Source organism: Schistocerca piceifrons, chromosome 6 (assembly GCF_021461385.2).
Source record: "Schistocerca piceifrons isolate TAMUIC-IGC-003096 chromosome 6, iqSchPice1.1, whole genome shotgun sequence".
NCBI lineage: Eukaryota > Metazoa > Arthropoda > Insecta > Orthoptera > Acrididae > Schistocerca > Schistocerca piceifrons.
Window position 1 is genome coordinate 111,845,666 of NC_060143.1, and position 14,812 is coordinate 111,860,477.

The window sequence follows — 14,812 nt, forward strand, 5'->3', positions numbered from 1 at the left end:
ACAGTTCCGTATGGAAGCATAGAATGACAGAAGCGCCCCTGGTGCCATGCCAGTGAACTTCGAATACTACAAAATTTGGCGCGAAAACGCGTATTCTTGCTTTTCGAAACACGTGTATTAATGGCAATATTTTTCATTTATACTTTATGGTCGGCCTTATAGTCTAGTGGCAAAGTGAGTGACTGGGAACGTTTTCGTGACGTAGCAAAGTAATATATTCCAGAAATCTCAATCAAAAAACAAGATTAACTTTTCGTAGCTGGGATTCACATTCATGTAATATTTTATAAATGACCTCGGGGTCGCCTTTTGAGCGTAAAATTATATATTTATGAAAACTTACATTGCAGTTTTGACTGTTTGGAAATAACCGCCCTTTATCACATTGCAAAACCTAAAAATCGTCTGACATGACACAGAAACTGGCTTCATCACACCGTGTTCTTGATTACGACTTCTTGTGTGTATTGCACTCTTTGAACTGTGTTGTAAGTATGCCGTTCGGATTCTGAAGGATTTTTGCTCGCATCCGTAATGTTAGGTGGAATAAATGATGCCAAAGGCAAGGTACATCTGCTCCACTTAATGAGAATTTTTTTTATGGCTTCAAACAATGAAAAGGAAAAGATTGTGACAAATCAGTCTGAAAACTTGCAGATAAGTGACAAACATCAGGAAAAAAGCAGAAGTGTTTAGGATAATGTGTCAAAATATACAGTGCCTCAAGAACAGAGAGTTAGATCTAAAAGTAGCTTTATATAATTTTGCTGGTGTGTCATGTACGTGTTTATCTGAACACTAGTCCAAGGGCAGTTGGTTGATTTAGTGGAAGAGACCAAACAGTGAGGTTATCGGTCTCATCGGATTAGGGAGGGATGGGGGAAGGAAGACGGCTGTGCCCTTTCAAAGGGACCACCCTGGCATTTGCCTGAAGCAATTTAGGGAAATCACGGAAAACTTAAATCAGGATGGCTGGACACAGGACTGAACCCTCATCCTCCCGAATGCGAGTCCAGTGTACTAACCACTGCGCCACCTTGCTTGGTGCAAGGGCAGTGAATCAAGTCGTATAAATATAAGCAAATTTAAACAATCATCTCATTACTGCCACAGTGTATGTAAAACTGGTGGACTATGCATTTATACAAGAGCAGGATTACAGTTGAAAGCAAAAACAGAAGTGACTCATCTAAATACTGAAAAACATTGTGAATCATGTGCCATAGAATAAAAACTGAGGAGGAGAGTAAAAACTAATTGTCACATCAATGTATAGCTCACCAATGGGTGATAAAAACACATTTTTAAAAAGCTGGAACTACTGTTAACCACTTTATGTAATAATGAAGTGAAATTATTTTTAAGGGGAGTTACAACGTTAAATATTAATTGAAATTTGAGGAAAGAGGCAACTTTTAAACAGCTCTCACATGAAATCACTCTTTACAGACCCCAGCAGAATAACAGAAATGTCATCTTTCCTATTAGATAATATCTTCATAAATATGGAAAATTGCTCCACTGAGGCACTAAATGTAAACTTAAGTGTTTCAAATCAGAACACACCCATCACACATGTAAATTTTTCTATACCCAAGCTAATAAAATATAAGTAGGGATATAAAAGGAGCTTCTGCACTGGAAAAGTAAATACTTTTATTCAGATGATAACAAAAGAAACCTGGGAAAATGTTGTAAGAGGTCTGAGCAGATGTAATTTCGATGTATTGCTCATGCGCTGCCTGCGATATGCAAGGTATAAGAGAATCTCTGACCCGAGAGCAGTGTTGACTGCAGTAGGAACTGTGTAGCTGTAGCAGTAAGTTGTTGCTAGTCTGCTGTCTGCTCTGGTCTGGCCTGGTGTATCGTGTTGGGTGGCCCGGTCGCGATGCAGCGATGTTGGAGCCTGAGGATTATTGTATAAGGTGAAAAAGCAGCCTCGCGCATATGTAGTAATGTTATCTGAAGTCCCATGGAAATGTTTTAAAAATGTCATAATAATAATCTTTCTCATATAAAAAAAAAATTATTGTAAGAGCAGATATATATGCGTTGTCTGGCGACTTCATTGAGGTAAAAATTTTTCTCTTTTTTATTCAGAATGATCTTTCAGGGCCATGACGCAGCACTGCTGACGTCCAAAATTTACCAGGTTAAATTCACAGTCAATTATTGAAAAGTTTTAAGTGAGCAAAAATTTAATTGAGAGGTTAGTTACATTGTATTATTACCAGGTTACTGAATTTATTTTTTGTTGGGACGTTACACTGAATGTGAACGACATAATTATAATTTTTACTGTTGAGAGGTTTAGGAATTTTTCTGTTTTGAACTTACACTGGAAAAACAATTTTGTGGGGAGGTTACACTTGTCGACAACCGGCCAGGATCGCATTTTCTTTGTGAATTTCTGAAAAGTAGTCATATATCTGCTCGTATTTACTTAATTTTAAATGTAGTTTGTATCTGGCGCAACGCATTTATTAGTTTGTCACTCTTTCTTTCACAGATCATCGGCAATTTATTGCTCTTTGTTGTAATTGTGTTTGTTCCATTTTTGCTTCGTCTTTGTTTCATTTTGTGCTTAATTCTGATTTGTGAAAAATGCCGCGAAAAACTGTTAACAGTACATCGCGATGTGCAATGAGTGAAATAGCCGACTCGAATAATTTGACCGATAATTCTTGCGACACTCAGTGTAATAGTGATAATCGTCTAATTACAGATAATCAGTGCCTGCCGATCACTAGTATTGAGTTAAATTCTAATGATGGGCAAACAAATTCAATTATGTCACAGTAAATTTAACAACTGATGATGCGGCACGTTCCGATACAATGAACGCTGCCCAGTTTGACACACCCAGTTTGCAAAATTTGAATTGTGAACAGATAAATTTTTCTCACGAAGATGAACAATGTAGTCAGAATATGTCAGATTTATTTGATTCCGAGGTAGTGACTAACAGTACACATCCAATTGGCGAACCTTTTCAAGAATCAGAAAATGACCAAATGATTACACAAAATGTGACAAATGCACATACACCATTACACAGCATAGAAAATAGAGTCGCTAATTTTGGCTTGGATCAAGTTATGGTAGTATTGCTACAACAGAATGAAAGACAAGACAACAACTTCAAACAATTGAATGCAAAATACGACAACCTTAATGAATCGAACAAACAACTTAATGAAAAACAAGACAACCTTAACGAAAATATCAAACAACTTAATGAACAGAATAAACAACTTAGTGAACAGATTACAGCCATTGCCACGCAATGTCATGATACTAAAGAACAATTACGTGAGGAAATTAAGTCTTGTGCTAGGAACAGTAGTGAAGAAATTAGATCTGTGGCACAAGAAGTAAGTAATACTCATGCAGCCACAACTAAATTACTTAGAGAAGAAATTAGTGCAGTAGCTAACAATGTTCTGAAAACGCAACACAGTTACGCGACGAGTTTAAATTAATGTCATCAGAACTTTCACGCACACTGGATGCGAAAGTAGACGCGAAATTTGACCAACAGAACAGCCAAATTGACGAACGTTTTGATCACCACCTACAAAACAGTGAAACGCGTTACCGTAAATTTATACAGGAACAGAATAAAGTAAAGCAACAAGTCATGGAAACAATTACTGTACAGAGACAGGAAGATAAGCGTAAATTGTTTACGAAAGCAAAAACATACGTAGACAACAATATTGCTACAGTATCAGACGAAATCAAACAGTTGAACAGCGAATTGCATGATGAAATCTCCGATCTTAAAACAAAAACAGACACACACACATTAGACTTTCAGACAATGACCAACAGACTTGAAAAGTTGGAACTAATACAGGATTCTGATGCCATCAAAGCAGACGTTAAGAAATTGAACAAAACCAACGTAAAATACAAAAACAAATTAATGCTTGTGATACTAAAAACGATGATCAGGTAAAAGCACTGACTGAAAAATATTATGAATTGGCCAGACGTATTGCTGTTATTGAAAATAATAATGACACCAAATCAGACGATACGTCACTAGTTTCGTTTAATCAAACACCCGAATTCCAAAATTTACAGCAGACAATCAGTGAGATAGGTTCGTCAAATAATACATTACGTAGAAAATTGTCAACTTTACAGCACGAATTGACGGAGATGAAAAATATTTCAGCCTCTAACATGGCACAGCATACGGCACATTCTGAACATTTCTCACACTCACACAGCCAGTATAATTTAGGTAATTTACAGAGGGTACGTGACTTAGATTCCAAACAGTCACAGACAAACAGACTAGCATACAATCATGAACCTGTTCAGACATTTAGAGACGAAAATTTTGATTACAAGCACTTTCTATCCGTGAGAAAATGTAAGGTATTTAAGAATGACAGAACACAGATTCACCCCTTGGATTGGATACAACAATTTAGCTTTGCTTTTCCACCAACTTGGCCCGTAACGCACAAACTTGAATTTATTTGCTGTTTTTTGGAAGGCAAACCGGCAACTCGTATGAGACTGATCGCGAGACAATGCTATTCGGTAGAAGAATTTCAGAATGCTTTTCTGTCAGCATATTGGTCGAAGACGACAGTGCGGATCAAGGATCAATTAATTAGTTTACCGAATTATGAGAACTCAAATTTTCCCACTGTGACGCAATTTTTTGAGCACATGGTCCAACAAAACCAGTACTTAAGTGAGCCATATAGTGAATCTGCACTTATCCAATTATGTATTTCTAAATTTCCACGATCGTTAAAGAGTATCACTTTTAACGGGTCAGCAGAAAGAAAATATTTCGGCATTCAGAGATCTGTTACAGCTTTTGGAAGTTCAGCAATCAGATTATTCCTTCATAAGCAAAAATTTTTCACATCATAACCAAGGCCAAGCAACATACAGTAATTACGATCAGCCACGCTATTTCAATAGCAAAGGTAATAGATGCTCCAGGAACGACAACCACCAGAACTTCAATAACAGACAAAATTTTAATTATCAGTATCGTCAAAATTATCAACAACAGGAACCACATTTTGGTAACAATAGAGGGTTTTCCCCACAACAACAACAAAACCAGCCCGTTAGCATACCTAACCAACAATGTAATTTGCAAGGTCAACCAAGCTTTAATGTTTCGCCGCCTACACGTATAACGTCGGCGCCAGCAAATAGTAACGCACAGCAACAAGGAAATAACTACGTACAGAAAGCACATCATTTTAACTCTACCGCAACGCGCCGTATAGCAATGATTATTATGACAGACGTAAAACTAATGAGCACAGATATCAGCGTACATTTAATAACAGTCGGTCTTACCAGCAGCAGAATCAACCACAACAACAGATAATCATGAATGAACCAGACAGTCGGTATCATCCCGAACGTAATACGTCAGGAAGAAATAACAGAACAGTACAAATAGTCGAGATGCCACAGCATCCTCCCGAAAATAACAGCACGCCAGATAGAATTTGACTAGATACAGTACAGGTTGCATCCCCCAGCAAAGTAAGCAATACTTCAGACACACAGAATCTTGTTCACGAAAATGTTATTAGTTTTGACGGCATCCGATACACACTTTTGCATGAATGACAGAATCACAACGTATGTAGACGACATTCTTATTGCAGAAGCTAACTGGTCTGAACACAATCTGATTCTTGAACAACTGTTGCAAACTTTTTGTGCACAAGGACTCACAGTTAATATTAGCAAATCACACTTTGGCAAAACTTCTATAAAATTTCTTGGACATGTAATTTCAGCAGAAGGCATTGCGCCTGACCCGGAAAAACTTCAAGCTTTACGTGACATTACTGTTCCTACGACGAAGAAACAACTACGCAGCTTTTTGGGTTTAATTAACTTTTTTCGTAAATTTATTCATTACTCTGCTTTAGACACCCCTAGATTATGTCAATTGACAGGTAAAAACACTATTTGGTCCTGGGATAGGCAAGCAGAGTCTGAATTTGTGAACCTGAAAGAAGCTTTGTTGAATGCACCACTTTTATCACATCCAGATCTTACTAGAAATTTTTCCATTACCACCGACAGTTCTAACACCGCTTTAGGCGTACACATTTTTCAGGAAATTGAAGAAGATGGTTCTACAGTAATTAAAAACATCGCCTTTGCGAGTCGCATTCTGTCATCTGCTGAATGCAATTATTCTATTACAGAACTTGAAACATTATGTGTTGTATGGGCATTTACGAGATTTCGGCATTTTCTTTATGGAAGACATACGACCGTTTACACAGATCATAGAGCTATCCAGTTTTTCCTTTCCGCTAAATTTACACACGACAGATTAAGCAGATGGACACTTTATTTACAGGAATTTAATTTTACAATTGTTCATATTCCCGGTACGCAAAATATTGTAGCAGGCGCACTATCCCGTTCTCTCAGCAACAATCAGCAAGACATCGCAACCAACTTCTGCCAAGCAAATCCTAGCGTCATGTATATTCAGCAAGTTGCGTTCGAAAATTTTATTTCGGCGTCATTACGAAATATAGCACAAGAGCAGAGTAAAGACAACGTATGGAAAGAAATTAAACACCTTTGGCAAGATAGGAATAATGTTACCATTAGAAACCATTACACTGTACGCAATAACACTCTGTTTCGCCGCTCTCACCCTGACAGCAACAACTGGTTACTATGCATTCCTGACGAACTTGTTAACAAATTAATTTTGTATACTCATTTAAGTTACGCACATTACGGAGCCAGAAAATGTTTTCTTATACTGAGACAGAACTGTTATTTTGCCAACATGGAGAAACGTATACGACGAGTTTTAGCGTCAAAAAAATTCTGCCAGAAAGCTAAGTCAGACACGACTTCACATATTCCTCCGTTACATCCCATTGTACCTGTTAAATTGAGACACATGGCCGCTGTACACATTTTTGGTCCGATTCCCAGATCTAATAGAGGTTTTTGTTACATCTTCTACATCTTCTACTCACTTCGAAATTTGTTACCTTCACTCCGTTACGCAAAGCTACTGCTAAATCGATTTCGAAAGCATTTGTAAAACAATTTTTATTTCATGTAGGGCATGTATTGAAAGTAATTTCCGACAATGGACCACAGTTTCCATCTGCTATATGGACACGTATGTTACGAACAAGAAACATTTCTCCGATCTATATATCCAAGTATCACGCTTCTTCGAACCCTTGTGAACGACTAATGAAAGAAATTGGTAAACTATGTAGAAATACTGCCATAAAAAACATATTGATTGGGATACACACATACTGTCATTCCAGGATGTAATTAACTCCATACCAAATGAATCTACTATGCTATCTCTGACTGTTATATTAAAAAATGTTGAACCACCCAACAAAATTAAAGAACTAGTATCTTTTCCTACATCTCGTCGACTACGCCACCATGAAATAATTGACATTGCGCTCAACAACATCAAACGTGCCGCAGAGCGTCGGAGAAGACAGCAAAAACAGGTTTGTACATGCCGTGACTTTCACATAGGACAGAAGATATTAGTACGTACACACTATTTATCCAACAGAGGAAAGAGTAGATGCAGTAAATTTGAGCTTCTATATGCAGGTTCACATAGAATTCGCAGCAATCCTCACCCCAATGTAGTACCCGTCGAAACTTTGAGAACCAGAAAAAGCAAAGGCAATCACCATGTCTCCAATATTAAACCCTTTATTGAATGAATATACTTTATGATTTATCACACTTTAATGCCATTTCCTGAGTTTTATATGACCACTTATGCAATTATATTTATATGAACACTTACTGATGATTATCATATTTTTTCTTGGCAAGTGCCTGGCAAGGTAAGGTTAGCGGGTCGCTTTTCTTGTCATTACACACCAGACCGTGACATTTTTCCAGATAAACTTACATATTTTATGACCAATTATGCAATTCTACCTATGTGATTACTTACTGATGATTATCATATTTTTTCTTGGCAAGTGCCCGGCAAGGTAAGTTTAGCAGGTCACTTTTCTTGTCGTTATACCCAGACGGTGCACATTTTCCATTTTTCGTGTAGGTATGATTGTTTTCCTGTTTTGTTTGTATGCATTACGAAATCTTTAAGATATAACAAACACCAGTTGACTTTGACATTTTTCCTTATGATATCTCGATATCTTGACTATTCTACAGTTTTTGCCACTACATTATGATACTGTGTGTACATTTTTTGCACATGAAAACTGTCCATGTTTTTGACATAATACATTTTCTGTCATGCTATGCTGTATGCTTAGTTATATCACTAGAAAGAAATTTTTATTTAATGGGTGTATGATTTAAATGCAAGATATTAATCCCTATTCATCATTTTCAGAAAGCAATAACGTGTAAAGGAAATAACTTAAACAATCTACAGTGGACTACTATGAAATGGGAATTTCACCTTCGGAATGAACGAAAGAAAATGCAATACCTTGTCATGAAGAGTAAATGGATCAGAATTAACAAGCATTAACAAGAATATACTATACACATCGTATGATAGCAGTCTTAACTAATTATTTTTCTTTCAGAATAAGAAGCGATTGATGCCGGCTGTCAAACAGAGCTACACATCTTAATTTTAGTGATGAAATATGCTAGAAATAAGAAACTCTATACTATGAATAGTTGTATGAAGTAAATGGTAATATGAATAATGAATAATGAAGTGTCTTTTTTGCAGATGATAATGTATGATGGTGAATAGTTATATGAAGAATATGCTAATATGAATAATGAAGTTTTTCTTTGCAGGTGATGATAGTAATGAAGTTATGCTAATATGAATAATGAAGTTTTTCTTTGCAGGTGATGATAGTAATGAAGTTATGGTAATATGAATAATGAAGTTTTTCTTTGCAGATAAGAATAATGATGAAGTTTATATATTTACTATTAGTTAAGAGATGCTATGTAGTTATTTAAGTATTTGTTGCAGTTCGTTTTGACAGTATGTCTTATGTCACATGGTATAATGACTGAATGTTTTGGAAAGGACAGCTAGAGTACATACATATTGAGTACACATTTCATTACCTGTTAATTCGAAGTTCACTACTTTTCAGCATAATATGCGTTTCTTCTTTCAGCTCAATAATCCATCTTATATTTTTTCCAGGAGAAGCTATTCATGAAATTAATGTGCTATAAGCAGTTAGTCATTAAACCTTTTCTAGTACTTGCATTTTTTACCCATTTGTGTATGTCATTCATGAATGTGATCACATATACTCTACTTGTTTCATAACCTTGCTACAGCTGACTCATGACGAATGACGTTATTAATCCTTTTTTCCAGCAATAAGTCAAAAGCAAATATTTTCTTCCCCCAGCAATTAATTATCGATCTCAACGCAACGCATTGCTAGCACAAAAAGAAAAGTATTACCAGTCCCAAATAATGCAACCGGTTTAAGAGATATTTCTAGTTCTAAATATAATGCAAATTTCTCAGATGTATTGAATCCATTATATCTATGTATTATTGGACCACAGACCTTGAGTAATAGTTACAGTGTGTTACATTTTAAATATGTCCTATGTCACTTGAATGATGAGTTCTGAATAATACTGAATTATGTTTTGTAATAATGCATAAATGCTATGCCAATAATTTCTGTAAATAATATTTTTGTTATACTCTATAAATGCTATGCCAATAATTAACTCTTGTTTTGAATGATGACTTCTGAACAATGCATAAAAATGGTTTGTAACTGTCCAATGAGTGCCAATGATTACTATAATTAGATGAATTATGTAAATGCTATGCCATTAATTAACTTTTGCTTTGAATGATCACTTCTGAATAATGCATAAAAATGGTTTGTAACTGGCCAATGAGTGCCCATATTTACTGTAATCAGATGACTTATGAATAATCTTCTGTAATACTCCATACATAGTACAGAAATGTTTAGTATCTAGGCAATGAGTACCAACAATTACTCAAATCGGTTGATAGACTAGTGTAATTCTCAATGATGACCAGCATAAGACTTAATGTCCTTCACCTTCTGACCTAATTACCAGAAATTACTGCAATATCCGTTTGTCCTGTCCATCCTCATGATCATGGAGCACTATATTTGGTTTTTGCACTAATTCTACGTTGGTGAAAGAGTATGGATTCTACAAGAATGTGGTGTTGACACATCATGCTGTCCACCACCTTGAACGATGGAGATGTTATTATGGTCCTACTGTTTGGTGTACCTAATGTACTACCAAAATGAGAACATTGAATATTAATACAACATTTCAGTGTCTTGGCTACACTGATTAATACTTCAGGGAAAAGAACTTCAGATTGTCTCACTTGGTGTTGTGCTTCTGTAGAAAGATATGGACTTTCAGTGCAGCTACATGCAACCTACTGTGCTACAACCATGATGCAATCCTTCACTTTCCTTTCCTAGTTCTTGTAAAATGGTAAAAATATATACAGTATGCGTGCACTTTATGTCATTTGTTAATATGTTTTGTACTCATTGCGTATCCTAGTTCTTGTAAAATGGTAAAAATATATACAGTGCATGTGCACTTTATGTCATTTGTTAATATGTTTTGTACTCATTGTGTACACATTTTGTCATTTCTTGATATGTTCTGTACTCAGTGCATGTGCACTCTATTTCATTTCACGTTCTGCACTTATATATATGTATATACTCTGTGACTGTAGACTTAGTTAATTAAGTAGATTATAGAAAAATTTGTTGCTCGTGGCAAGTCCAATTGACTAATCATCGCTGACAAATTTTTGCCCCCCCTCCCCCAGTGGAGGGTTATGTAAGAGGTCTGAGCAGATGTGATTTCGATGTATTGCTCATGCGCTGCCTGCGATATGCAAGGTATAAGAGAATCTCTGACCAGAGAGCAGTGTTGACTGCAGTAGGAACTGTGTAGCTGTAGCAGTAAGTTGTTGCTAGTCTGCTGTCTGCTCTGGTCTGGTCTGGTGTATCGTGTTGGGTGGCCCGGTCACGGTGCAGCGATGTCGGAGCATGAGGATTATTGTATAAGGTAAAAAAGCAGCCTCATGCATATGTAGTAATGTTATCTGAAGTCCCATGTAAATGTTTTAAAAATGTCATAATAATAATCTTTCTCATATAAAAAAAAATTATTGTAAGAGAAGATATATATGAGTTATCCGACGACTTCATTGAGGTAAAAATTTTTCTCTTTTTTATTCAGAATGATCTTTCAGGGCCATGACACAGCACTGCTGACGTCCAAAATTTACCAGGTTAAATTCACAGTCAGTTATTGAAAAGTTATAAGTGAGTGACAATTTAATTGAGAGGTTAGTTACATTGTATTATTACCAGGTTACTGAATTTATTTTTTGTTGGGACGTTACACTGAATGTGAACGACATAATTATAATTTTTACTGTTGAGAGGTTTAGGAATTTTTCTGTTTTGAGCTTACATTGGAGAAACAATTTTGTGGGGAGGTTACAATGTATTTTTGAAAACAACATCTGATGACTCATACAATGCTTTTTCTGGTACTTACAAGTCCCTTACATTCTATTATTACCAGGTTACTGAATTTATTTTTTGTTGGGACGTTACACTGAATGTGAACAACATAATTATAATTTTTACTGTTGAGAGGTTTAGGAATTTTTCTGTTTTGAGCTTACATTGGAGAAACAATTTTGTGGGGAGGTTACAAGGTATTTTCGAAAACAACATCTGATGACTCATACAATGCTTTTTCTGGTACTTCCAAGTCCCTATTTGAGATGTGCATTCCAACAAAATCTTACAAAAATCAGTGTCATGCCAAGGAACAATTGCCAGTGGATATCACCTGCTATGAACGTGTCGAGTCAAACCCTAACACATCTCAGTCAAATAAATAAGGACAACAAAGATGAACACTTAGCAAGCTATGTTAAGACATATAAGAACATTTGTAGGCAGGTGACTGAAAAATTAAAACAATGAACAATGACAAAGTAAATCAATGTAAAATGTAGTAAAAATAAATAGAGACGTTAAAAGTCAAAATCACATTTTACTAGAAGATGATCACAGTGTGTTACTCCAAAATCTTGATCTGGCAAACTATATAAATGAGTACTTCACAAATAGTCCAGTCAATCTGAGTAAAAATTGTCTTATGAATAATGAAACCTCTGTTCCAAGAGAACAAAGTGTCAACTCAAGATTGCTATGCCCACACATAAATCAGAAGCACTCAGAATAACAAAAACAGTGAAGAATAAAATGCAACAAACGGCACTGATTAAGTATTTGTTTATATTTTCAGATGTGCTAACAAAACTAATGGGGTTCCATTTAAAAAAACGTAAGTTTGTGTTAAAAAACATACTGCCGTGCATTTTTTTTATGGTTTGTATTAACCAATTACACTAGCCCCTCTCCTCACGTTCGGTCTGTGGAATCGATTCGTCAGTATTTGATGTGGTTTACGAAATATATCCAGTGGTAACGTTAGGTGACTCACCCTGTATATGAAGTGGGAAATTATAGACCAATAGCTTTGTTATCTGTATTTTAAAAAGTAATAGAGAAAGTTATGAAATCTCGAAAAATTCAATTTCTTGTCTGTCAACTAGCACTTTTCGTGAAGGACTGAGTACAGAATCAGCTATCACCCATTTCACTGAAAATATCATAATGGGACTAGACAGAAACAATAATACAATAGGAATAAATTGGGACTTATTAAAGGCATTTGATACTGTCCAACATGATGTCTTGCTAGACAAATTAGAAACTGTTGGTGTATGAGGAGTTGCGAAAAAATGGTTTCAGCCTTATCTCCAAAGTAGAAAACAGATAGTAGAAATCACTTCACCCAACATTAAAAATCAAGGTATAGCTTACAGGTTCCAATGAATGGCACACATATAACTGAGGTTGCTGATGATACGAATGTTGTCACTGATGCAAGCGAAATATTGCCATTATCTGTAACTAGATTTTGGGAATATTCACGAGCTTGGTTTGAAACGAACAAGTTAACCTTAAATATTTTAAATACTAATTATATCCATTACAGGAAAACAAAGTCACAAAATGACCTGGCCCTCGGAATACAAAATAAACTGTAAAACCAAGTGTAGCTAAATACTTTGTGTACATAGCTTAATAATGTACGTTATAAGAAGCAATATGATATGGATACTACATGGCACTGCACTCAGCACCAGCACTGCATCTAGATATACTTCGTCCACAACATAATGTTTTTGTAACATCTCCATCTGATGATGACCCTACAGTGGCTTGAAAACATGTTCATGGTTGAATAAATCGTAAAAAAGCGTCTGGTTGCATATTTATCACCAGATAAACGCCAACAAAATAAAGAAGTTAAAAGAGTAGCTATCATAAGATTTTTAGGTGTCCACGTAGATGAAAATTTACGCTGGAAAGCCCACATCCACTATCTCACTAACAAGTTGTGTTCTGCTTGCTTTGCACTATGCACAGTTAGTAATGTATCCAGTAAACTGTGTAGCAGAAGTATCCACTTTGCTTATATTCACACTGCTGTTATCTATAATGTCATTGTCTGGGGTCATAATAAGACAAATCTAAAAATCATGTTTAGACTACAGAAATGAGGTCTTAGAATAATTACCAATGGTTCAAGGCTAACGCCCTCCAAGTTGTTATTCCAACAGCTAAATGTTCTACCTTTACCGTGCCTCTACAAACGAAAAAGTATAATTAATATAAAAAGGTGCAGTGGTAATTTCAAAATCAACTGTGATCTGCATACATATAACACACAACTGCTATTGCAGTATAAACGAATACCTTCAACAACCTAGTAGTAAATAATTATATTTGTGTGCTATATGATATAGTCAATGTCAAAAGTATTTTCAGTCAAATGTTTGCTATGACTCGAATTAATATTTTGAACAGAATTGTCACAACTATTATGTGTCTTTATTTAAATCTCAACTAAATATTCTATGTACAATATCTTTTATGTAATTAATCAAAATTGCATATGCAATTTTAGTGTGAGATTGTGTGGGGTATTATGCACCCTTGTATCTGTAGGATACGGTGAATACTTATAAGTGTATGTATATATTTATTTAATTTAGTTTATTTACTATGTATTTTCTGATGAAAATCATGCAATGTAAATTGTCTATGAATGAATAAACTACTACTACTGCTAGTACATATAAACAGAAGCTGGTTTCTTTACATTGTGTTCTACGGGCTGATATATATTTGTTTATATGTGTTCCTGCTTGTGAACCCACATGTGAACTACATGATTTAATTGCATTATAAGTGTATTGCTCATATTCTAGTTTATTTTTGGTCACTTCCATTTTTTGTACTTTCATTTAATGGAGAGATCCATGTTCGAAGCTTTCGACATGCTGCCATTCGACTTTTGCTCGTTTCTGTTTTAATTTTTGTTCACTTCCAATTTTTGTACTTTCATTTAATGGAGAATTCCACGTTAAAAGCTTTTGACAGTACTGGTATTTGACTTTATTACATCTTGTCACACAACAAATATGTAATTCTGCTTTGAATGGTGCTGTTTCTTGCCACTGAATATGCTTTATAGTCTTAATGATAAAATATTACTATTACACAGAAAAAATATTCTACATCGAAGCGCATATTTGTACATGGTATTGTATGATTTAGTGTGAATGTACTTCCATCATATCGAATGGTACTGCATTTGGTCAACTCTAGTTACACAGAATAAACTAAGCAAAGCATGATAGTGTGTATTATTT